The 26,156-nt window shown below is 40.0% G+C and overlaps 1 pseudogene; it reads left to right on the top strand.

Annotated features, from left to right (window-relative positions):
• Window positions 1-26,156, top strand: part of LOC134328715 (zinc finger protein 271-like) — a 525,414-nt pseudogene that overhangs the window by 104,295 nt on the left and 394,963 nt on the right.

Raw genomic sequence — 26,156 nt, 5'->3', positions numbered from 1 at the left:
ATCAGGAACAGGGGTGTGGCAGGAGACAGCGTGTGCGTGCCCTTGAGTATATGTTGGTACAGATGTTACTTATACTTGTTTTTTACACATTTTCATAGTTTGGTTTATACAGAGGTGGGAAGTAACAGATTACATTTACTCGTGTTACTGTAATTGAGTAGTTTTTTTTGTGTGTATTTGTAATTTTTAGATTTTACAACCTTTAATTTTACTTAAGTATGTTTTGTATTAAGATTTGTAATTCGCTACATTTTAAATAACTTTTGTTACTGAGTTAAAAAAAAAAAAACAATAAAAAAAGTCGACATCAAACCTACTTGTACTTGTACCGTTGCAGTCGTAGTCTCAGTTGAACTGTTACGGGATGCGTTTTGTTCCGTATTTTTATCAGTGGGAGAGAAATGTTGCAGAGTTATTATTTTAAGTAGTGTTCACTTTTAATCTTGGTGACACCATGTGTGCGCAGGTTTATCAGCATAACAACCTGTTTATTACTCCGCTGTTTGAGTAGCGCAGTGGGCAGAGCGCGTATTTTTCTGCCCTAGATTCGAGTCCAGCTTAGGGCGAAACTAAACCAACTGGGGTGGGCATTGCTCCCCCTGGATTTTCTTACTGCCCGCCTAAGCAACACAGCCAGAACCGGGGCTGCATATCATTGTGTCAGTGCTACTGAATCATAAAGCTCCACTTGGCTACAACTATTAAGATTCTGGAGTGTACAGTGCCTTGCAAAAGTATTCAGCCCCCTTGAACTTTTTAACCTTTTGCCACATTTCAGGCTTCAAACATAACGATATGAAATTTTAATTTTTTGTGAAGAATCAACAACAAGTGGGACACAATCGTGAAGTGGAACGAAATTTATTGGATATTTTAAACTTTTTTTAGAAATAAAAAACTAAAAAGTGGGGCGTGCAATATTATTCGGCCCCTTTACTTTCAGTGCAGCAAACTCACTCCAGAAGTTCAGTGAGGATCTCTGAATGATCCAATGTTGACCTAAATGACTGATGGTGATAAATAGAATCCACCTGTGTGTAATCAAGTCTCCGTATAAATGCACCTGCTCTGTGATAGTCTCAGAGTTCTGTTTAAAGCGCAGAGAGCATCATGAAGACCAAGGAACACACCAGGCAGGTCCGAGATACTGTTGTGGAGAAGTTTAAAGTCGGATTTGGATACAAAAAGATTTCCCAAGCTTTAAACATCTCAAGGAGCACTGTGCAAGCGATCATATTGAAATGAAGGGAGTATCAGACCACTGCAAATCTACCAAGACCCGGCCGTCCCTCTAAACTTTCAGCTCAAACAAGGAGAAGACTGATCAGAGATGCAGCCAAGAGGCCCATGATCACTCTGAATGAACTGCAGAGATCTACAGCTGAGGTGGGAGACTCTGTCCATAGGACACAATCAGTCGTACACTGCACAAATCTGGCCTTTATGGAAGAGTGGCAAGAAGAAAGCCATTTCTCAAAGATATCTATAAAAAGTCACCTGGGAGACACACCAAGCATGTGGAAGAAGGTGCTCTGGTCAGATGAAACCAAAATCGAACTTTTTGGCCACAATGCAAAACGTTATGTTTGGCATAAAAGCAACACAGCTCATCACCCTGAATACACCATCCCCACTGTCAAACATGGTGGTGGCAGCATCATGGTTTGGGCCTGCTTTTCTTCAGCAGGGACAGGGAAGATGGTTAAAATTGATGGGAAGATGGATGGAGCCAAATACAGGACCATTCTGGAAGAAAACCTGTTGCAGTCTGCAAAAGACCTGAGACTGGGACGGTGATTTATCTTCCAACAAGACAATGATCCAAAACATAAAGCAAAATCTACAATGGAATGGTTCACAAATAAACTTATCCAGGTGTTAAAATGGCCAAGTCAAAGTCCAGACCTGAATCCCATCGAGAATCTGTGGAAAGAGCTGAAAACTGCTGTTCACAAACGCTCTCCATCCAACCTCACTGAGCTCAAGCTGTTTTGCAAGGAAGAATGGGCTAAAATTTCTGTCTCTCGATGTGCAAAACTGATAGAGACATACCCCAAGCGACTTGCAGCTGTAATCGCAGCAAAAGGTGGCGCTACAAAGTATTAACGCAAGGGGGCTGAATAATATTGCACGCCCCACTTTTCAGTTTTTTATTTCTAAAAAAAGCTTAAAATATCCAATAAATTTCGTTCCACTTCACGATTGTGTCCCACTTGTTGTTGATTCTTCACAAAAAATTACAATTTCATATCGTTATGTTTGAAGCCTGAAATGTGGCAAAAGGTTGAAAAGTTCAAGGGGGCTGAATACTTTTGCAAGGCACTGTATATGTGGGAATTTGTGCACGTCCAGAAGTGACAAAAATGTCCAGGTTTTATCCCAAGTTAAGTTGAGGTCAGGGCCCTGTGACACTGGAGTTCCTTTCCATCAACTTTTCTTCATGTAAAACAGGAAAAGGCCTTCCCTAAACTGTTGTGCTTTGTTTAAATCATTGATTTACTACACCAGGGAGGGTCCTGACACTTACAGTACAGTATGTTCGTGTGGAGTATTTTAGAAGTGGTGCAACAGCGACATCTAAAGTTTACATGCGGTACCGCTCAGAAATATATAGAACACTCGCTCCGTTAATAACAGTGCTGCTGGGTCCTAGTGCCGTATAGTTCACCTTAAAATAAATGCTAATCACAACAACCGATAAAATAAAAACATTAGTTTAGCATTACGTGCAAAATGGAGAAAACTTTAAAAAACACAAATGAGGGGATAAAAAAGCGTGGAAGAGGAATAAAAGTGAAAAACAGAATGTCCAAAATGCAGAAAAGGTTTGTTCAGAGCATTTCTTTCCTTAGCTAACTTCATTGATATTTCGTTCAGTCTGTCGTTTGAGTGGAGACTATCGGCCTCGTCTCAAATGACGCCTTCTCCCTACTTAGGGCACTACTGTATATAAACACTCACCTTAAATACACATTTATTGGTGGAAAAAGATTTTACCACCTTACTTTAACTTTAATTCAATTTAAACCATTTAGTAAGAGAAATAACTCACATCAGCATTTTATAAAGGCTTTCTCAAAGCATGAACAGATTGAGACGCGTCCTGGAGCAGCTGAGGTAAACGCTACAGACTCCTCTATACTACCTGATTACAGTTTTACCTCACTTACTTTTAATTACTTCATTTTCTTTATTCTTTCACACTATTGTAAATTGTTCCACACTAACACACCACCATGTCACTGCAGTGCTGACAATAATCCGCCACCTAAATAATACCTGCTCTGTGGGGGTCCTGACCATTGAAAAACAGAGTAAAAGTAGGTAGAAAATAGATGGACTACAGTCAGTAATTGTAGAACTACAAAGTGCTCCTATATGGTAGGTGGAGCTGATAAAATGGACTACACTGATCATCCATAACATTAAAACCACCTCATTGTTTCTACACTCACTGTCCACTGTGTAGTGTGAACTGAACAGAGATCTGAACACAGTTGTGTAGTGTGAACTTGGTATTAGTGGTTAAGGTACTGGGCTAGCAATCAAAAGGTTGAGGCCCTTAACCCTCAATTACTAGAACTGTGATACGTGAAAGTATGTAAGTAATATTGGAGTAGTAAATTGGTCCCTTTGCCATGTACAGCCTCTTTTCCTCAAATATCTGGACACCTTTACTTCCTCTGTCTTGTGTCCACATTCCAGTTCCCAGTTTGTTCCCACATCTCACAACTCAGATTCCCTCAAAATAAAGAGCAGCATGGAGAGCAACTGTAACTTTAATCTTTTATAAACCTTTCACTCTTATTCTGCCTCCGTCCCAACTTTTTATAGCAATCAGTGAAATAGTTGAAAATCTTTTCTTTTAGAGAATAAAGACGCCAGAGAATGAACGAATCACAGTTTCTTCTTTTTATTACATTTTTACAGAACATCAGCTTTTTACACATCTGGATCTGGTCCACAAAATCGTCTAGCATTGTCTTGATGTAAAGACGTTGTCTTAATGGCAGCACGTCTCTCTAAAATTCCAATACATGCTTCCACATCAGTGGTATCTTCACACGCTGCCCATGTCTTGGGTCCTGGCGTACCTCCAGAAACTGTGAACACACATGAAAAACACGTCAACCACCAGACCTGCATCCCTGACTGTTAAATAAAGGTTCTAATCAAGGTTGGCCTTTAAACGTCCTCTGTTTCCAGCCTTTCGTGAAACCGTTGAAGGTTCCGCCATAAAAGCGTCTCCAGTGCAGCAGCCAGGGCTTCAGGTTCTGCATACAGAGACTCGTCCAGAGTGAAGATTTCATCCAGGAAGCTCAGCATCTCAGAATTCCCAGCAGCACCAGCTCAAAGACGATGTCCATAAACATGACGTGTTGGATCTGTGAGTAGAAGGAAAATAGATTTTCTATTAGAACGGTAGGACTGTTGTTCTGACTGATGGCGTAGTCGCTATGGGTAACTGCATGGGTGGCATCCGGCAGTCGACACATATATCAGTAAATATAGTGCCAGGTTCAGACTGAGTCAAACTCACCCTGATCTGCACCAGCTCCACTTCAGCCCACATCCGATTAGTCCGATTCTCCAGCATCTGTATCAGCCGGTCGTACCCTCGCTGGAAGACGTGCAGATTCTAGGAGAGAAATGCTCAAGACGTTATTAAATCATTCGTACATCGCTTGAATTATTTGATACGTGTTTTACTGTTGTGTTACCCTTTTTTTATTGCAGCTGCCAGTACGAGTGTAAAGATCTACACCGCCTGGACCTAGTCTTCGGGTTACTCATGGAACCACCCGTGTAGGAGGATCTGCCCGAGGGTGAGACGCTTGCTGGGCTTCTTCTTGAGGCATTGTTTGTTCAGATGGCAGCAGGCTGGCGAGTGCGACAATGCAGATTCAAATTATACGGTGTTTAGATCTGAAGAAGATACACCGATCAGGCATAACATTATGACCACCTTCCTGATAATGTGGCCTCCATGGATAGGACTCGTTTGTCCAGCACATCCCACGGACGCTCGGTTGAATCGAGATCTGGGGAATCCATGGAAGGGTGGACGTGGTCCTCAAATACTTAGGTAGGAGCTTCAGGTCAGATTGACCCAACCCATGGTTTCAGTGGTTATAATGTTATGCCTGGTCGGTGTATGTACAGGTCTTAATGTATATATTTCCTTACCGTCAGACACACCAGTTTTAAACACCAGGCGCCCATTGACGATCTCCTTCTTAGACTGAAATGGCAGGCGTCCACAAACCAAGACGAACAGCAGTACGCCCAGACTCCAGACAGTCGTAGGGCAGCCATAGTACTTCCGCTTGGTTATCCACTCAGGTGGCGAGTATACCCACGTGCCTACATGAACAAAGAAGACAAACTAGTACCCAAAGTCCAAACCAAAGTACCCATCCCCCCGTTGGTGCACAGTTACCTGAATACGTGTTGTACGGAGTGTCCTTCAACAGGTCGCCGCATCCGAAGTCAATCAGCTTCACCTCCAGCGTCTCCGTGTTTAGAAGGATGTTATGGAGCTTGATGTCCCTGTGCAGGACCCCGCGGTCACGGCAGAGAACCGCATCCTCAGCCTGCCCTTCTCGAGCATCAGCTGGTAGAGGTCTACGCAGGGGACGGGGCGCTCCAGAATCAGGACGCAGCGCTCGGGCGTGTCGAACCACTCCAGGAGCCTCAGCACGTATGGGCTGGCGGGCGGCCTGGACACCATGCGCATCAAGGCCACCTCAACGGGGAGCAACTCCGTCTCGCCGGGCTGATGGTAGAAGAGACGAGGACAAATTATTTTATGTATATCCAGTCTATACGGTATTTACTTCATCTGAAAGGTAAAGTCACTTACAATCCTGGTAAATTTGAGGCGGGCATCCTTCACCACGTATTTAATAGCAACCTAAACAAACACAAGTAAACAATCATTAGTAGATTTGTAATACAAGGGTTGGGAGAGACTCGATAAGGTCCTAGTAGGACGCCATGTGTGTCTGGAGCCATGCTGACTGCATTTGCTTGAGGTGCTCCACAGGGTTCAAGTCTGGGAAGTCAGACCCCGGTAGGTTGTAGATTGGGAACAAAGGTAATTCAGGGGGCCAGGGTACTCGGAAGCCCCCGTGACCCTATAAGGTCCTGGAAGGTCATCACAGGTATCTGGAGCAAAGGGAGAATACAGGGGAGGATCCGTAGAGCCAACACGACCATAAAGGAGATCCCACAAACGCTCAATTGGGTTCAAGTCTGGGACCAAAGGGAATTCAGGGGGCCAGGGTGGTACTCTGAAGTCCCTGTGATCCTGGAAGGTCATTGCAGGTATCTGGAGACTCTGTATCGGCTCTCAAAGCTGTCTGAGTTCGTGTCGGTCATCTTCTCCTCTTCACGTCCTCCGTCGGTGGTTTCTCCTTCAGCGGGTTCTCTTTCAGCAGGTTCTTCTTCAGCAGTTTCTCCTTCAGCATCTTTAACACAAGTATCACAAATGATACTTAATGTGTCATGTGGACCAAAAATAAGGGTCCATATAAAGGGCTGGCGTACTCACCCTTGTTCTCGGGAGCATTGCAGACGACTTCTCCAGAACTGATCCCACCTACAAAGCCCAAGGGTTAAATATATAGTCACTAGAGTTCAATAGTGTGGGACTCTAACGTGGTGGTGTTAAGGTTACCTGGAGCTTCAGAAGACGCCTGTGGTCCCTGGGAGTCTGTCTGCTTGCTCGAGTCCGAGTCCTCCAACTGAATTTCCCCGTCCGACAACGTATCACTGGAGTCTGATTCCGAATCGCCCTCGTACCCGTCTGATTCCTCCTGATTCAGACACATTAAACTGGTGTTACAGAGCCAAGAACCGAACCCCTCCCCTCCCGGAGTATAGTGGTAATAATAATTCACCTCGCTCTCGACTGTTTCTTCTCTCTCAGTCAGGTTCTGAATGGCGCTGATCCACGCCCGTCTACTTGCCTCACAGTCGGCCTGGAACATACAGCTCCTGTACACACACGGTGATAGATACAGATTATATAGGATGCAAACACACAGACAGTTTGAGTAGATAGATACATATAGATAGATAGACAGACATTCAGACAGACAGGTAGATAGACAGATAAATAGTATGTCTATCGATCTGTCTATTGATCATCTATCTGTCTGTGTCTTTATCTGTCTGTCTTTTGATTATTTATTTACCTATAATCTATCTTCCTGTCTATCTGTCTATCCATCTGTCTATCTAGCATTTGTCTGTCTGTTTATTGATCTGTCTGTTTGTCTATTGATCATCTATCTGTCTATCTGTCTATTGATCATCTTGTCTGTCTATTGTCTGTATATTGATCATCTATCTGCCTGTCTAATATTTGTCTGTCTGTCTAATCTATCCAGCTATCATCTGTCTGTCTATTGATCATATATCTGTCTGTCTGTCTATCTACCTGTCTGTCTGTCTATCAATTATCTGTTTATAATCTATCTTCTTGTCTATCTGTCTATCCATCTGTCTATCTAACATCTGTCTGTCTGTCTATTGATCATCTATCTGTCTGTCTATACATTAGTCTGTCTATCTATCAATCATCTTGACTATCTATCTATTGTCCATTTATTGATCATATATACAGTGTATCACAAAAGTGAGTACACCCCTCACATTTCTGCAGATATTTAAGTATATCTTTTCATGGGACAACACTGACAAAATGACACTTTGACACAATGAAAAGTAGTCTGTGTGCAGCTTATATAACAGTGTAAATTTATTCTTCCCTCAAAATAACTCAATATACAGCCATTAATGTCTAAACCACCGGCAACAAAAGTGAGTACACCCCTAAGAGACTACACCCCTAAATGTCCAAATTGAGCACTGCTTGTCATTTTCCCTCCAAAATGTCATGTGACTCGTTAGTGTTACTAGGTCTCAGGTGTGCATAGGGAGCAGGTGTGTTCAATTTAGTAGTACAGCTCTCACACTCTCTCATACTGGTCACTGAAAGTTCCAACATGGCACCTCATGGCAAAGAACTCTCTGAGGATCTTAAAAGACGAATTGTTGTGCTACATGAAGATGCCAACACCCTGAAACTGAGCTGCAGCACAGTGGCCAAGATCATCCATCGTTTTAAAAGAGCAGGGTCCACTCAGAACAGACCTCGCGTTGGTCGTCCAAAGAAGCTGAGTGCACGTGCTCAGCGTCACATCCAACTGCTGTCTTTGAATGATAGGCGCAGGAGTGCTGTCAGCATTGCTGCAGAGATTGAAAAGGTGGGGGGTCAGCCTGTCAGTGCTCAGACCATACGCTGCACACTACATCAAATTGGTCTGCATGGCTGTCACCCCAGAAGGAAGCCTCTTCTGAAGTCTCTACACAAGAAAGCCCGCAAACAGTTTGCTGAAGACATGTCAACAAAGGACATGGATTACTGGAACCATGTCCTATGGTCTGATGAGACCAAGATTAATTTGTTTGGTTCAGATGGTCTCAAGCATGTGTGGCGGCAATCAGGTGAGGAGTACAAAGATAAGTGTGTCATGCCTACAGTCAAGCATGGTGGTGGGAATGCCATGGTCTGGGGCTGCATGAGTGCAGCAGGTGTTGGGGAGTTACATTTCATTGAGGGACACATGAACTCCAATATGTACTGTAAAATACTGAAGCAGAGCATGATCCCCTCCCTCCGGAAACTGGGTCGCAGGGCAGTGTTCCAGCATGATAATGACCCCAAACACACCTCTAAGACGACCACTGCTTTATTGAAGAGGCTGAGGGTAAAGGTGATGGACTGGCCAAGCATGTCTCCAGACCTAAACCCAATAGAACATCTTTGGGGCATCCTCAAGCGGAAGGTGGAGGAGCGCAAAGTCTCGAATATCCGCCAGCTCCGTGATGTCGTCATGGAGGAGTGGAAAAGCATTCCAGTGGCAACCTGTGAAGCTCTGGTAAACTCCATGCCCAGGAGAGTTAAGGCAGTTCTGGGAAATAATGGTGGCCACACAAAATATTGACACTTCAGGAACTTTCACTAAGGGGTGTACTCACTTTTGTTGTTGGTGGTTTAGACATTATTGGCTGTATATTGAGTTATTTTGAGGGAAGAATAAATTTACACTGTTATATAAGCTGCACACAGACTACTTTTCATTGTGTCAAAGTGTCATTTTGTCAGTGTTGTCCCATGAAAAGATATACTTAAATATCTGCAGAAATGTGAGGGGTGTACTCACTTTTGTGATACACTGTATGTCTGTCTGTCTGACCATCTTTGTCTGTCTGTCTGTCCATCATTTATCTATCTGTCTGTCTACCTACCTGTTTGTCTATCGATTATCTATCCATCTGTCTATCTAGCATCTATCTGTCTGTTTGTTGATAATCTGTCTGTCTGTCTATTGATCATCTATATATCTGTCTGTCTATCTATTGGTCTGTCTGTCTGTCTATCTATCAATTATCTTGTCTATCTATTTATTGCCTGTCTGTTAATTAATCATGTCTGTCTGTCTATCAGTCATCTTGTCTATCTATCTATTGTCTGTCTATTGATCATCTATCTGTCTGTCTGTCTGTCTGTCTATCTATTTGTATGTCTAATATGTGTCTGTCTGTCTACTGATCATCTATCTGTCTGTCTATCTGTCCGTCTGCCTATCTATCTGTCTATTGATCATCTGTCTGTCTGTCTGTCTATTGGTCATCTGTCTGTCTGTCTATTGATCATCTATCTGTCTGTCTATTGGTCATCTGTCTGTCTGTCTATTGATCATCTGTCTGTCTGTCTATTGATCATCTGTCTATATGTCTATTGATCATCTGTCTGTCTGTCTATTGATCATCTGTCTGTCTATTGGTCATCTGTCTGTCTGTCTATTGATCATCTATCTGTCTGTCTATTGGTCATCTGTCTGTCTGTCTATTGATCATCTGTCTGTCTGTCTATTGATCATCTGTCTATCTGTCTATTGATCATCTGTCTGTCTGTCTATTGATCATCTGTCTATCTGTCTATTGATCATCTGTCTATCTGTCTATTGATCATCTGTCTATCTGTCTATTGATCATCTGTCTATCTGTCTATTGATCATCTGTCTGTCTATTGGTCATATGTCTGTCTGTCTGTCTATTGATCATCTGTCTATCTGTCTATTGATCATCTGTCTATCTGTATATTGATCATCTGTCTGTCTGTCTATTGATCATCTGTCTGTCTATTGGTCATCTGTCTGTCTGTCTATTGATCATCTATCTGTCTGTCTATTGGTCATCTGTCTGTCTGTCTATTGATCATCTGTCTGTCTGTCTATTGATCATCTGTCTATCTGTCTATTGATCATCTGTCTGTCTGTCTATTGATCATCTGTCTGTCTATTGGTCATCTGTCTGTCTATTGGTCATCTATCTGTCTGTCTATTGGTTATCTGTCTGTCTGTCTGTCTATTGATCATCTGTCTGTCTGTCTATTGATCATCTGTCTGTCTGTCTATTGATCATCTGTCTGTCTGTCTGTCTATTGATCATCTGTCTGTCTATCTCTGATGATTATAGATCTGGACTTACCTTGTGGGCGTGTCCACCCGAAAGCAGAAGCGTCGTCCGGCGTCCTCGCAGCTCTGGACTGAACAGCGCTGCAGGTCTTCCGCCAGCACCGTGAAGTCATGCTGGGGGAATAGAACATAAAACCTTCTTATTTATACAGTCGATGATATAAACGCAGGTGAAATCATAATCGTAAATGCGACGAGGGTGGTTTGGGACGCAGCCCGGCACAGAAGTCCGCTGTAATTCACCCAAATGATGAGGATCGTACGGCTGCGGTGCATTATGGGTATTTTACAGAGTCCAGGAGAGACCTGATTTAGATCATGTAAAGTCATGTGACCTACCTTAAACCTCTTCTTGTATAGAAGCTGATCGTTCTGTATGATGAACCACCGCCTGCAGATCAAACACATTGTATAAATATAATATTGAGTTTATAAATATAATATTAAGTGTATATATAATATTGAGTGTATATAAATATTGATAATTAAATATATATATAATTTTGAGTGTATATATATATATAATATTGAGTGTATATATATATATAATATTAAGTGTATATATATAATATTGAGTGTATATAAATATTGATAATTATATATATATATATATATATAATATTGAGTGTGTATATATATATATATAATATTGAGTGTATATATATAATATTAAGTGTATATATAATATTGAGTGTATATAAATATTGATAATTAAATATATATATATAATTTTGAGTGTATATATATATATAATATTGAGTGTATATATATAATATTAAGTGTATATATATAATATTGAGTATATATATATATAATATTGAGTGTATATATATAATATTAAGTGTATATATATAATATTGAGTGTATATAAATATTGATAATTAAATATATATATATATATAATATTGAGTGTATATATATAATATTAAGTGTATATATAATATTGAGTGTATATAAATATTGATAATTAAATATATATATATATATATATATATAATTTTGAGTGTATATATATATAATATTGAGTGTATATATATAATATTGAGTATATATATAATATTAAGTGTATATATATATAATATTGAGTGTATATATATATATAATATTGAGTGTATATATATAATATTAAGTGTATATATAATATTGAGTGTATATAAATATTGATAATTAAATATATATATATATATATAATTTTGAGTGTATATATATATAATATTGAGTGTATATATAATATTAAGTGTATATATATAATATTGAGTGTATATAAATATTGATAATTAAATATATATATATATATATATATATAATATTGAGTGTATATATATATAATATTGAGTGTATATATATAATATTAAGTGTATATATATAATATTGAGTGTATATAAATATTGATAATTAAATATATATATATATATATAATTCCTAATATATACACTAAGAATCAGTGTACAGACCTGTTCCAGGTTTTAAACACACTCCTGGTCCTCTTAAACAGAAACCCCTCCATCAGGAGCACTTCCTCAGCCTCCGCGCCGCCCCCGTGACCCGGGTCGCCCCCGGAGGACGCTCGGGGAGGCGCCCCGCCACACAGCACACGCAGAAACCTCTGTCTCAGAGAAGCAGCCATCGTAAATGAGGAGAAAATCTAAATGCTGCTCCTGAAGAGCACAGGTCCACATTGTGATGTCACAGCGTTTCGAGGGAGCAGAGTGAATTTACCTTTACCATATATGGGCATGACTGGATTCCTGTGACTGCACATATACTGACTTGATTTCCACTGTGGGACGGCTTCTTGAGGGTCCTGGGTTCAATTACTGGGTGGAATTTGCATGTTCTCCCCATGTCCTGGGGGTAACAGGGACCCTAGGTATAAGTGTGTGTGACACACCCTGGTACTAACACACCCCATACCATGACACACCCTGGTACTGGTACTGACACACCCCCATACCATGACACACCCTGGTACTGACACACCCCCATACCATGACACACCCTGGTACTGGTACTGGCACACCCCCATACCATGACACACCCTGGTACTGACACACCCCCATAACATGACACACCCTGGTACTTGTAGCATCTGACTGAAATTAAGCGCGGAACCAATGTTTTAACGTCTGAATTTTTTTTTCGATGGACGATAAACAAACTTGTTTTCAGGACTGTCAGGATTTATTCTGACAGAGAATCTAGATCAGAAGAGCCCAATACATCGATCACACAGTAGCTGGTAGATCAGCTTCATTTAAACAGGTCAGCGTGACTGATATGAAATGTAGCCACTGTTTGTTTTATTTGTGGTTTGTTACCATGACTACACCTCATCTTACATAAAGCAGAGCTAATCTACAAAGTTTTCTGATGGAGAAATTTTAACCTACAACCTGACATCAAAGTCGAGGGCCGCTGCTGGACAATTTGGAACTTTGTTTTCCCACATGAAAATAATGAAGTGTAAATATGGGGCCATTCTTACTGATGAACACCTGAAAAACTGCTTGAGAATCAGTATCAGCAGCTCCTGTCCAAACCACATAAACCTGACTGATACCATTCAGAGTAAATTATCAGAATAAGCTCGGTGTGAATATTCAGTCACATGCTCTGTAAAGCTGAATATCTATACAGGAACTGAATCACATTTTAAACAGCTTCAAGGCTTTTTTAAAAAAATGATGAGGCCAACCTTAAACAGTAGATGGTGATGACCTGTAGACTGAAACAGTAGATCTCAACCCATGAAAGTTTGTAAACCCCTGGTGTAGAGAGTGTACAGAATGGAGAGGTATTTGACAGGGATAAAAAAGAAAAAACAGCCACTAATACAGTGATAAGACTTGAACTCTCACAAATTGGCACAGATTAATATTGTTATCTTTTTTGCAGTGTTTGCAAATTTTATTTTTTTTAATTTTTGAAATAGACTGTTGAAGGAGCAGTTTAGTGAGATGTTAAAAGTGGTTTGATAAAGTCAAGTACAACCGAAATGACTGATAAAAAAGTGAAAAGAACATTCACGATCTTTTAAGTTATTTTAACAAAGTTTAACAAAAAATTTTGTCAGCCTTTGTTTGGCATGGCAGATTTTCATCTTCCAAAGGGGGTGACAGAAAAAGTTTGGGAACCACTGCCTTAAACACTACGTATAAAACATGTGGAGCTATTCTTACTACAGTAAAACACACCGAACTGACTTTTAAAGTGAAGTTCAAAATGTTGTACAGAGATCGTTCCCATCTAGCGGTGCTAGATAAATTACAGCTTGTTACTTGGGTACAGATTTGAACGCGCTAACCGATTGCGCCACAGAGACACACTCTAGTTGCAGCTAGTTCATTGAATGGTACACACGGGTCACATGATTTGCTAATGTTTACTGAAGGGCAAATACGTTTCTGACTTTAGAAACCATTAGAGTCTGCACACTTTCAGTGAAGATCAAAGCAAAACTTTACAACAAGAAATCCTGACTTCAATCAATTTCACTGAGGAATAACAGAAAAACTACATCACAACCTACAGCACTTACACCACAACAGCTGGTTTTAACTACTCTGTACGTGTGTATCTAAAACGGACCAAACATTTCTTCAGTCTTTACTTGTGTAAATTATCTGCTAATGCAAATAATTCTATTTTTCATGTTATTATAGTCCCAAAGAAGTCCAGCATCACATGTATGAATGACTACCGCCCCAACGCTCTCACACCAATAGTGATGAAATGCTTTAAGAGATCTTAGCTCGTATAAATAGCAGTCTTCTTTAGCAGTCTAAAGAGCAGGTGGGTATAAGCCCTCTTTATACACAGAGCTGTTTTTTAGTACCCTTGCATCATGAACGACCCAGGATAACCAACAAAAAATCTACACTGCTATTGCACTTTCTATTGTGTTGTCCCATGAAAAGATATAATAAAATATTTGCAGAAATGTGAGGAGTGCACTTACTTTTGTGAGATACTGTAAGGTGGCAACACTGAGTGTTATACTGTTTATTAGCCTGACTTCAACGTTAACGTACCATACAGTGTGCAATCGGTTAGCGCGTTCAGCTGTTAACCGAAACGTTGGTGGTTCAAGCCCACCCAGGGATGAGTGTCTTTTATTGCACAACCTGCCTGAAGATCAACCGGATATGAGATACAACAACAATGTGTAGTCTCACAGAATAGTGGAAATAAGTGACTGAAAAACATCCAGTAAACAACAGTCCTACAAGCACAAATATCCACCTAATAAGTCACCAGAGACCGGCTGTTTAAAGTGGAAGAACGTCCTTTTGGTTTCAGTAGATGTTAAATGAAGATAGTCGCCAAACGTGGGGCTCGAATCCACGACCCTGAGATTAAGGGTCTCATGCTCTACCGAGCTAGCCGGGCTTAAGCAGCAGGTCAGAACAGACAGACCATCGGTCAGACCATCAGCGAGATATAGGTTTAATTCACTAACATCTCGACCAGATTAAGAACTAATTCACAGTTTACAAACAAACACAATTCGTTTTTAAACTACTACACAATTACTGAACCCGCTCCATTATGCTTTAAACCTCAGTGTATATTATCTGGAAACAGATGTTCTTCATGTAGAAATATGCTTTGCATTTACTTGATGGTAATAACTCTTAGTGAAGTCTTAATGAACAATTAAAACATCAATTCAGGTTTTTAGTTCAATTGGGAAAAAATATTAACAGCAGCTCAACCTCCTAAAACCCAGAATCTACACATACAAATCCTAGGACCTGAGTCGTATCTGCTCCAGTCAGTGGTTGGCGGCATTAAGCTCACTCAAGAACTTAAAGAAATGTATAGTTTAGATAGTTCACACATATAAGAACCCATAAAACCTCTTAGATGTGTATTAAGAAAGTCTAAACATAAGAAATTACTAGACAGCAATGTCTATATTGACACCACCATCGACTGCTGGTCTGACAATAGGCAGAGCTTCATTGGGGTTACTGCCCATTGGATTGACCCTGACCCTGTCTCAAAAGATGCTCGGCAGCCCTAGTCTGTAAACAACTGAGAGGTTCGCACATGTTTGATGTGTTGGCAAGTGCCCTGAATGACATCCATTCAGAGTTCGAATATATATATATACAGTCCCCTCCAAAAGTATTGGAACAGTGAGGCCAATCCCTTTATTTTTGCTGTAGACTGAAAACATTTGGGTTTGACATTAAAAGATCAACATTTCAGCTTTTATTTCCAGGTATTTACATCTGGATCTGATACACAGTTTAGAAGATAGCACCTTTTGTCTGAACCCACCCATTTTTCTTGTGAGCAAAAGTATTGGAACAGATCAACTTAAAACAGATTAAAGTGAATAAGACTTAATATTTACTTGCAAATCCTTTGCTTGCAATAACTGCATCAAGCCTGTGACCCATTGACATCACTAAACTTTTGCATTCTTCTTTTGTGATGTTTTCCCAGGCTTTCACTGCAGCCCATTTCAGTTTGTGTATGTTGGTGTTGGGGTTACTCCCTTCAGTCTCCTCTTTAGCAGGTAAAATGCAGCTCTATAGGGTTTAAGTATGGAGATTGACTAGGCCAGTCCAAAACCTTCCACTTCTTGCCCCTGATGAACTCCTTTGTAGTTTTGGCAGTGTGTTATGGGTCATTATCATGCTGCATGATGAAGGATCTCCCAATCAGTTTGGTTACACCTTTCTTTAAATTAACAGACAAAATGTTTCTGTAGACTTCTGAGTTCATTGTACTGCTGCCATCATGCGTGACATCATCAATGAAGATTAATTAGCCCATCCCAGAAGAAGCCATGCAAGCCCAAGCCATGATATTACCTCACTGTGTTTTACAGATGAGCTTGTATGTTTGGGATCATGAGCAGATCCTTTTTTTCTCTAAACTTTAGCCTTTCCATCACATTGGTAAAGGTTCATCTTTGTCTCATCAGTCCATAAAACTTTGTCCCAGAATTTCTGAGGCTTGTCTCTGTACTTTTTGGCAAATTCCAGCCTGGCCTTCCTATTCTTCTTGCTGATTAGTGGTTTGCATCTTCTGGTGAAGCCTCTGTACTTTTGTTAATGAAGTCTTCTGTGAACAGTAGATTGTGATACCTTCACTCCTGCCCTCTGGAGGTTGTTGTTGATGTAACTAACAGTTGTTTTAGGGTATTTCTTTACAGCACACACAATGTTTCTGTCATCAACTACTGTTGTTTTCCTGGGTCTACCTGTTTAACATCTGTTACTTGGTACACCAGTGACAACTTTATTCTTCAGGACATTCCAAACGGTTGTACTGGCTATGGCCAATATTTGTGCAATGGCTCTGATTGATTTTTCATCTTCTCTCAACTTCACAATTGCTTGTTTTTCACCCATAGACAGCTCTCTGGTTTTCATGTTGGTTACTCCTCTAACTATAAATGCACAGTCTGCACAGGCAAAACCCAAATCTGAAACTGAGCGTAGACGTTCAGCGCTATTTATTGTTTAAATAATCAATGTAACAGGACACACCTGGGCAACAAAACACACCTGACAGTCACATGTTCCAATACTTTTGCTTACAAGAAAAATGGGTGGGTTCAGATAAAAGGTGCTATCTTCTGAACTGTGTATCAGATCCAGATGTAAATACCTGGAAATAAAAGTTGTTGATCTTTTGTCTCATATTCATCGTTTAATGTCAAACCCAAATGTTTTCAGTCTACAGCAAAAATAAAGGGATTGGCCTCACTGTTCCAATACTTTTGGAGGGGAGTGTAGTACGTACTAGGCTTGATCTAATAAGACCTCCTAGAACCAAGCAAACTGTACAGTTACAGCAAAGAGCTCAGGTTGAGAAGCGAGGAAAAGTCAAGCAGAGGACCTTCTGTGCAGGAGAAAATGTTCTTGCTAGGAACTATAGCAAAGGTTCAAAATGGGTTCCAGCCATTGTCATAGCACAAACTGGTCCTGTGTACTTTCCAAACAAGAAATGATGAGACTTGGAGAAGACATGTAGACCAATTACTGTCCTCAACAAATTCCAGCGATGACTTAGTCCAGGTAGAAACTCATGACTATATTCCGGATGTCTACTGCCAGGAATCAACTCCTGAGGATTCCTCACCTGAACTTTCAAAAGAACAGAATGTGTCAGACTTCTGTCCTGAACTACAAACTACTGTTAGTTTACCAGCAGGGCGCTTATCAGAGCCTACCGGTCGTCGTTATCCATCCCGAATAACACGACCTCCAGACAGACTGAATGTTTAGTTTATTGGCAAACCCATTAAGTTGGGGCAGAATAAACCCCAGGGTTGAGCCCTGGAAATGAGGCAGTCTACCCCCTTTCCTTGGTGTAGGAAAAACACTGTTGTTACTGTTATATTGTCGTATAGTTGTTGCAGATATTTGTTACAAAAAGATTAGTTAAAACAAATTAGCATAATTGATAGAAAATTACAGTAATGCAGTAGCATTGTAATAATAAGAGGCCATTGAAAGTAAAAGGGAAGGAATATGTTATGTATTATTGGAAACGCGTTTTACATGCTGTGTCAGTGTTAACCTGTATTGTAGAGAAGCGAGCTGTGTTCTACTGCCACTCTGCCTTCATCTCATATTATTAAATTGTTAAGCGATATTTTCATAATGATACAACAGATCCAGTTCCAGCAATGTAATTACATAATATTAAGAGCTGATTCTATGTTAAACTGGGTGTTAAATGAGAAAATCTTGTATGAATATTGTTTTTTGTTTAATATAAATCTTCCTTCTTTTACAGGTTTTGAATGTGGACAATCTGCTGGATTTAGTTGAAAGGGTCCAAAGTATATTAGTGGAGGAACTTAAGGACAACCTGTATCCTCCACTGATGGAGTTTGTAAACAATCAATTTCCTTGTGCATCCACTAGTTCAAACCATAATGAGCCTGGACCCTGTGGAACCAGTCCCACTAAAGATCAGCAGCTTGAAACAGAGCTACGAGGGGAAAACTTGCCACCTAATAACACAGACACCATTGTGGACGGTATGGACCTGAGAGATCGTGAGATGCAGGTCCTGTTCAGTAGTGCCAGCAGCTTCTTCTATTTAACTTTTTTATTACAAACCTGAAAAGATTTGCAAAAACGACATGAAAAGCAAATAACATTAATGAGAGCTGTCATGGACTTTCCTCCAGTCACCCGACCTAAACCCCAGTGAGCAGTTATGGGGGTTATGCACACTCAGTAACATTACAAGATGCTCTTTGGAAAATTGTGAGATCATTCTGGGATGACATGGATCAAACACTTGTTGTAAATTTTATGCTGATTATATGATTTGTGATTAAAACATGGCATTAAATTTAAAGTGTAAACCAGTATCAATTTCACTAGCAGTTATCAGAAGTTCGGTCCGCGCTGAATGATGGGGGATCTGTTATGTTTTGGGTCTGTTTTAACTCCAGAAACCCTGGAAGAATCCCTGGCATCATTGACTTTTCAAAGTACCATGAGATTTCCATTTCTTTATCATTCTCAGCATGATATTACACTCATTTGTCACAAAGACATTTTTATGACATTAATTACCAAGAGTACCAATCAAAGGCTTACATGTAACTGTAAGATATGTAGTTCATAGCAACACTGTCAGCATCATTAATTAATTAATTAATTGTATTTTATAACAATATTAAAATACAGGTTTCCTCTGTAATGTCTCTAATTGTATTTCTAAATTCCACTAGAGGGCAGTGGTGGCACAGCTTTGGGTTCATTAGGGCTCAGAACAATTTAGCTAAATGAAAGCCCAGATTGGTTAGAGATGGGTTACTGGCTGAACTATGAAAACCCGTCATTATCACGTCCACATGTGGATATTACACTGATTGTTATTGTCAGCATCTGCTCTGTCCTGGTCAGGGTCGCGGGCTGAACTGCTGCCAGCGGCCGCCGCTTCAGCCTGGAGCTCCTGGAGGGAATGTTGTGACGTCACAGTAGGACTAAGCGGAGCATCAGGCACATTAAAGCTCATCTGATCATGGCTGGATTACTGACCGGGCCAGTGGGGGGGCCCCGGGAAGGCCCTGGCCCAAAACATTTTGCGATGCCTATCAACATTTATGATACAATATATTTTAATTTCCGAGGGCCCTCCATTTTAAGGATCCTCTGACAATTAGGGACTTTGACCCCAGGGCCTCTTGGGGGCCCTAGCCATGCTTTTGGGGCCCCTAGCCATGCTTTTGGGCCCCTTATGAAAATGGATGAGGCGTTGTGGCACTGCTCTGACTTCGACTTCTGGCTATTAGGAGTCCTAGGAAAGAGGGGAGCATATTTTTTGAGGGCCCTGGTTATGAGAGCCCCTACCAGGGGGCCCTAGAGAAGAGCAGGGCATACCTTTAGAGGGCCCTTGATCACGAGGGCCCCTGCTATGGGGCCCTTGACTTCCATAGAAGTCGTTTACCATGGCTCCTTGACTTTCTAGGGACCTACAAATTGCCAGGCAAGCTACCATATTTCATAACAGACGTTTTGTTGCAAATATGCGATTCAGGCCCTTACTTAATGTTTCTGAATTTGTATTGTTTCAAAATTATTATGTTCAATTTCTCTTAAGCGCAGAGACACAAATTAATTTAGCAATTTTGCAATTATTTCAATTTAAGACAAGCAATTTCAAGCAGTTTGAATGCATACACACACTTAACTGAGCTATTTTATGTTCTTTTCATGCCTGACAATATGTCCAACAGTGAGCTCACTTTAAAGGCTAACTCACTCGCTGCAGCATATCCTTCAGATCTGAACATGAGCCTGGCAGATGAATTGATACAATACAAATCATTCATAACAGAAAAAGAAAAATGTCCTAGTAAAATGCTCAAAACCATGATAAATTTGAATTTACAGTCAACCTTTCCAAATGTCTACATAGCACTTAGACTTTTTTTGACTGTGCCTATCACAAATTGTAAAGGGGAGCGTTCATTCTCCAAACTGGCTCGTATTAAGAATGAACTCAGGATTAGGATGCGCCAAAACCACCTGAACTCACTGTCACTTCTGGCCATTGAATCAGATTTGGTCAGACAGCTTAATTTTGATGAATTAGTGGATGACTTTGCAAGAAAGAAGAGTAGAAAGAAACTCATATAAAATAGATTCTTGTGTTAGGGTTAGTTATTGACAGGTTGTTTAATGTATTAATTTATTTATGTTTTTGGAGGGGGGGGGGCGCGTGGTGGGGTGGGGGGTGTGTGGCCCTGGGCAACTCTTTGCCCAGGGGCCCAGACTATCCTTAATCCGTCCTTGCATCTGATGTGTTTCTGCTTCAGTTCAGTGTTGGGCACGTCGTGGAACGGACACGAGAGAGCTGTAAGTCACATCAAATGTAGTTTATACTGAAAGATTTATTAGAAAGTACATTCTTTAGCAAAACATCTACAGAGATTGATTAAAAGAATATAACATAATGTTGTAATAGTGGCCATAATGTAGCGATAGATCAGTTAAATGTGCCAGGTAAATAAGTGGGTTGTTATTATTATTATTATATTATTATTATTATTGGTGGCACGGTGGCTCTGTGGGTAGCCTCAAAGAAAGAAGGTCATTTGATTTCACTAATCACTAATTATTATCTATCATTCAATAAATCATAAACTGGTTAGGATGTTTTGTCAGGTTGGATGAGTGATGTCTGTCTGTAAGTTAACACCATAATGTTTTTTTTCTGTCATTAATAGAAGTCTTCATCAGCACCATGAAGAAACCAAAATGCTTTAAAAGCTTTTTCTCCCGCTCTGACTGCCGGGACGAACAGGAAGAGAGTGTAAGTGTCATATACGAGTGTCTTATAACATATTAACAACCACCACTTGCCATCATCCTAGTAACTACCTAGCAACTTGCCATCTTGTATGGATCTTGTAATTTTTTACAGGTGACTGTGGACAATCTGCAGGATTTGATCGCAGGGATCCAAACAATTCTAGTGGATGAACTAAAAGACAACCTGCTTCCTCCACTGAAGGAGTTTGTATACAGTCGATGTCCTGCAAAATCCATCAATTTCCACCAAAACAACCCTGGACCTTCTGGACACAGTCCCATGTTAGAACAGCAGCTTGAAACAGAGATGGAAGAATGCACTGAGGGGAACATTGAAACCATCAGAAAGGCCCATGAAAGGAAACCAAGAGCAGAACTTCCAGAACTAATAGAAGAAGACTTTGTGGACAGTATGGACCTGAGGGATCGTGTGAGGCAGGTCCTGTTCAGTAGTGCCAGCAGCATGCAGCAAGATAAAGTGAGTCAGGAACCATCGATAGAAACTATGACTGAATCTCTTGCTGGAGCGCTCTGCCAGCACCTCCAGGACAAAATCACTCTTCTGCTCCAGAATGTAAAACAACTACTGGAATGCAGAAGCTCTCAGGCTGACTGTCTTTCTACACCATGTGGCTGCGACTATTCGCTATTAGATTTCTTTCTGAATCTGCTCAAGGCCAAAAAGTCCTCAAATCCAAAAGAGCTCTCGCTCTACTACAAGATTCTTCTACACACTGTTGTGGACAAAACAGTGACACGATTGTTGACTGAAGGATTTGACCCATGGGCTCCCCTCAGTGTGAGCTCGTTTCATTGCTTAGTCCTGTTCTTCTAACGACCATCATGGAAAATCTCATCCCTTCAAAACAAGGTCAATTATTTTCTTTATTACTATGTGTTCACTATGGTGATGGTATATTTTTGCATCATTGTGTGTGTATATATTATTTCAGTAGAGGACGCTTCTTGCAACACAATACAGTCCTCTGAACAGAATGAAGACACCACAGAGGTCCTGGGTTCAACAGGACAGTGTGAAGACTCTGTCAATGGACAGACAACCACAGTTGGTAAATAACAGAAAATCCCTTTTGAACACCTTTCAGAACAGAACCATTTGCTACAATTATTGGATAAAAAATAGACCCTTGTATGAGGTTTTGCTTATTTACCACATAAATTTAGTATGAGCTTTTAACCATCACAACTCTCTCTGTGTTTCTTCTTTCTATGATACAAAGACACAAATCCAAGAAGAACACGGATGAAGAAAGTCCGGGACTTCTTCAAGGAGTGTGGCAGAGGATCAGACGACTTTTCAGCAGACGATCCAGTTCCAGCAATGTAATTACATAATAATAAGAGCTGATTTTATGTGAAACTGGGTGTTAAATGAGAAAATCTTGTATGAATATTGTTTTTTGTTTAATATAAATCTTCCTTCTTTTACAGGCTTTGAATGTGGACAATCTGCTGGATTTAGTTGAAAGGGTCCAAAGTATATTAGTGGAGGATCTTAAGGACAACCTGTATCCTCCACTGATAGAGTTTGTAAACAATCAATTTCCATGTACATCCACTAGTTCAAATCAGACCAGGGACCATAATGAGCCTGGACCCTCTGGAACCAGTCCCACTAAAGATCAGCAGCTTGAAACAGAGCTACGAGGGGAAAACTTGCCCCCTAATAAAACAGACACCACTGTGGACGGTATGGACCTGAGAGATCGTGTAAGGCAGGTCCTGTTCAGTAGTGCCAGCAGCACACAGCAAGATAAAGTCAGTCAGGAACCATCAGTTAAAACAATGACTGAATCTCTTGCTGGAGTGCTCTGCCAGCACCTGCAGGATAAAGTTACACCACTGCTCCAGAATGTAAAACATCTACTGGAATGCAGAATTTCTCAAGACGACTGTTTTCCTACACCATGTGGCTGCAAAGATTTTGTATTAGATTTATTTCTAAATTTGCTCAAGGCCACAAATTCCTTAAGTCCAGAGGAGCTATCGCTCTTCTACAATATCTTTCTGCACACTGTATTGGACAAAACAGTGACACAACTGCTGGCTAAGGGATTTGAGGTAAAAGGGTCACCCATAAACTCCCCTCAGAGTGAGCTCGTCTCATTGCTGCATCCTTTAATTTTAATTACAATCATGGACAATCTTGTCCCATCAAAACAAGGTAAAGTTTTTCTTTCTCACTATGTGTTCACTATGGTGACGGTAAATTTTGTATCATTGTTTTGAAAAGCATTTTTAATCCCGTGTATCATTGTTTGAACAGCATTTTAAATCATGTTTCTGTGTGATTTCAGTAGAGGATGCTTCTTGCAACACCACCACAGAGGTCCTGAGTTCAACAGAAATATTTGTAGATCCTGTTGATGAATTCCCAATTCAATGTAAATAACAGAAAAATCTATTTCAACACCATTCAGAGCAGAAAAAATACATTTAGCATTAGTTTATATGTTGGGTTAAATGTTTGCTAATTAACCACAAAAACCTTTTATGCGTGCGTTTTAACCATCGTGACTGACTGTGTTTCTCCTTTCTATGATACAAAGGCACAAAACCAAGAAGGAAAAGAATGAAACAGGTCCAGGACTTCTTTAGAGTGAGCCAGACAATCAGATGACCTCTCAGCAGACAATTCCATTCCAGCTGAATCCACGATGCTGATTCATTTTCATTTTTAGTTCTATTTAGCAATTAAACATAGTAAGAGACGTTCTAAATAATACTAAAGTGAGTGTAACTGCACACTTTTCAATTGGTATATTGAATTTACTAGGTATTTCATAAGTGAACAGACAGGGATGAGATTGTTTAACTATCTCTCTGGCTATAGTTCATTACTTACTGATTGCTTATATGTATCTCAACAATCTGATTAGTTTTGAAGTGATTTGGGTGAAAGTATTCCTTTTGTGGGACTTGAGCTCCTCTAATGATTGGATTGTTTGTGGGCTAAGTTATTTGAATGGGTTTAATTACAGTAGACCAAAACTGATCAGTTTAAAACTTTTCATGTTCCCTTTTGCCACTTTACTTTAGTATTATTCAGAACTTTTTCTTGTTATACATCTCTGTATGTTGCTAAATAAAAAAAATAAAGGATGCAGATTAAAAAAAACATCTCAGTTTTACTTATTACACCTAAACACTGTTGTGTTTTCCAGAAAAATTGGAACATTTTTGTTTTGTACCCAAAAGGGTCAATGGCAAATTTTAGCTTTAAAACAAATATAAACATGTCTGTTGTAAGCTTTAAACAGTATTACTAGAGGAAATGCATTTTTTCTGGATCTAATACGCTGTTCTTCATTATAAATCAGTAAAAGCTGAATCATGAAGAATGGAAACCCTTTTACTTTGCAGAAATGCAAGATGCAAGAATCATTTTCACTAGTTGCTTCAACTATAAGCATGTGGAATAAGTTTTAACACCAGGGTAGATAATTCATACATGTACCAGCCAGCCCACCATGAATCATGGTCTCAGACTAATTTTGTGTAATTAACACTTTCGTCAACGAATAAAAACGAGACAAAAATGTTTGGCAGGGACGACATCCAATCAGAACTGATTTAGTTTTGGAGCGTTAGGAAGAGATCCAATCATAACTACTTTAGTGTCTGTGGAGAGGCGGGACAAGCCGGGTAGCCATCCTATCAGTACTAATTTCTTTTGCAGTACCGCTGTAAGACCACACTCGCACAAATTTGATCTGAACCCGAGAAGACCAGACTAGCCTATTAACTGTCGTTACTCATGGAACTAGGTTAACTCCACTTAAAATATAAAACCACTTCTGGCACTGCTGGCAGTATAATGGCAACATAACGGCACTGCTGCTTTTACAGTACCCAGTTTTATAAAGAATGTAATATGCAATTTGTTATGAACAATGCATATATTTTTCAGGCAGAGCAGGCCTACTGGTCATTAATATTTTGTTAATGTTATGCTCAATAAGCAAGGTCAGGTAAATAAAGATGTTTGAAATAAGTTCAGTCTGTTTTTGTGTGTATTGCACATTCAAACATTAATAATATTCCATAACTGGTTAAAAATGTTTCATTTTGTGTAAGTGTGCATAATTACTTAAATAATTGAAGTGAACTGATTAAAAAGCATTTACATTTTACACCCTTTATATATATTTTAGTCTAGGGCTGGGCGATTTTCATGATTAATTCGGTTAATTCGCATGAACGTTTACACCCGATGTTAGAATGTGACAATCGCGATTGTTTACATACTTTATATTTTAATTAAAATACCAACATGTCACGAGGCAGAAACTGACCAGACGCTCGCGGAACATAAATCAGGGAAAGTTTAATATCAAAAGGGTGAAAACAGTGTACAAAATCAGGTAGAGTGCAAAACCAGCAGATAAACTAAACAGTAAACGGAAGACAACAAGGTTTATACACGGTAACGGTTAGATTCAGTAATAAGGAGCGCAAACACGATCAGCAAAACGAGACACAAACAGAAGAGTTTAATTAAGATTCACTGAATCAAACACAGCTGAACTGAATCAAAACTCTGGAGCCGGTGAGCGCAATCAGGATTGGCTGACCAGGACATGTGAGTCACGTGACAGTCCGGGGGAGCATGGGAATTGTAGTCCATATAGTTAGAAGCAGATTGTGCCCCCTCCATCCACCCCCAATAACAAGAGGACAAAATCAAAGCTGAGCTGAGTGATTACTTGATGCCCCCCAGTGTAGATACTGATACAGACTCACCCAGTGGTGGAAACAGTAAACAGGCTTGTGTTCCTTTTAAGAA

The sequence above is a fragment of the Trichomycterus rosablanca genome, chromosome 15, assembly GCF_030014385.1.
Source record: "Trichomycterus rosablanca isolate fTriRos1 chromosome 15, fTriRos1.hap1, whole genome shotgun sequence".
Taxonomy (NCBI): domain Eukaryota; kingdom Metazoa; phylum Chordata; class Actinopteri; order Siluriformes; family Trichomycteridae; genus Trichomycterus; species Trichomycterus rosablanca.
Note: the sequence above shows the minus strand (reverse complement) of the source record. Positions and strands in the feature narration are given on the sequence as shown.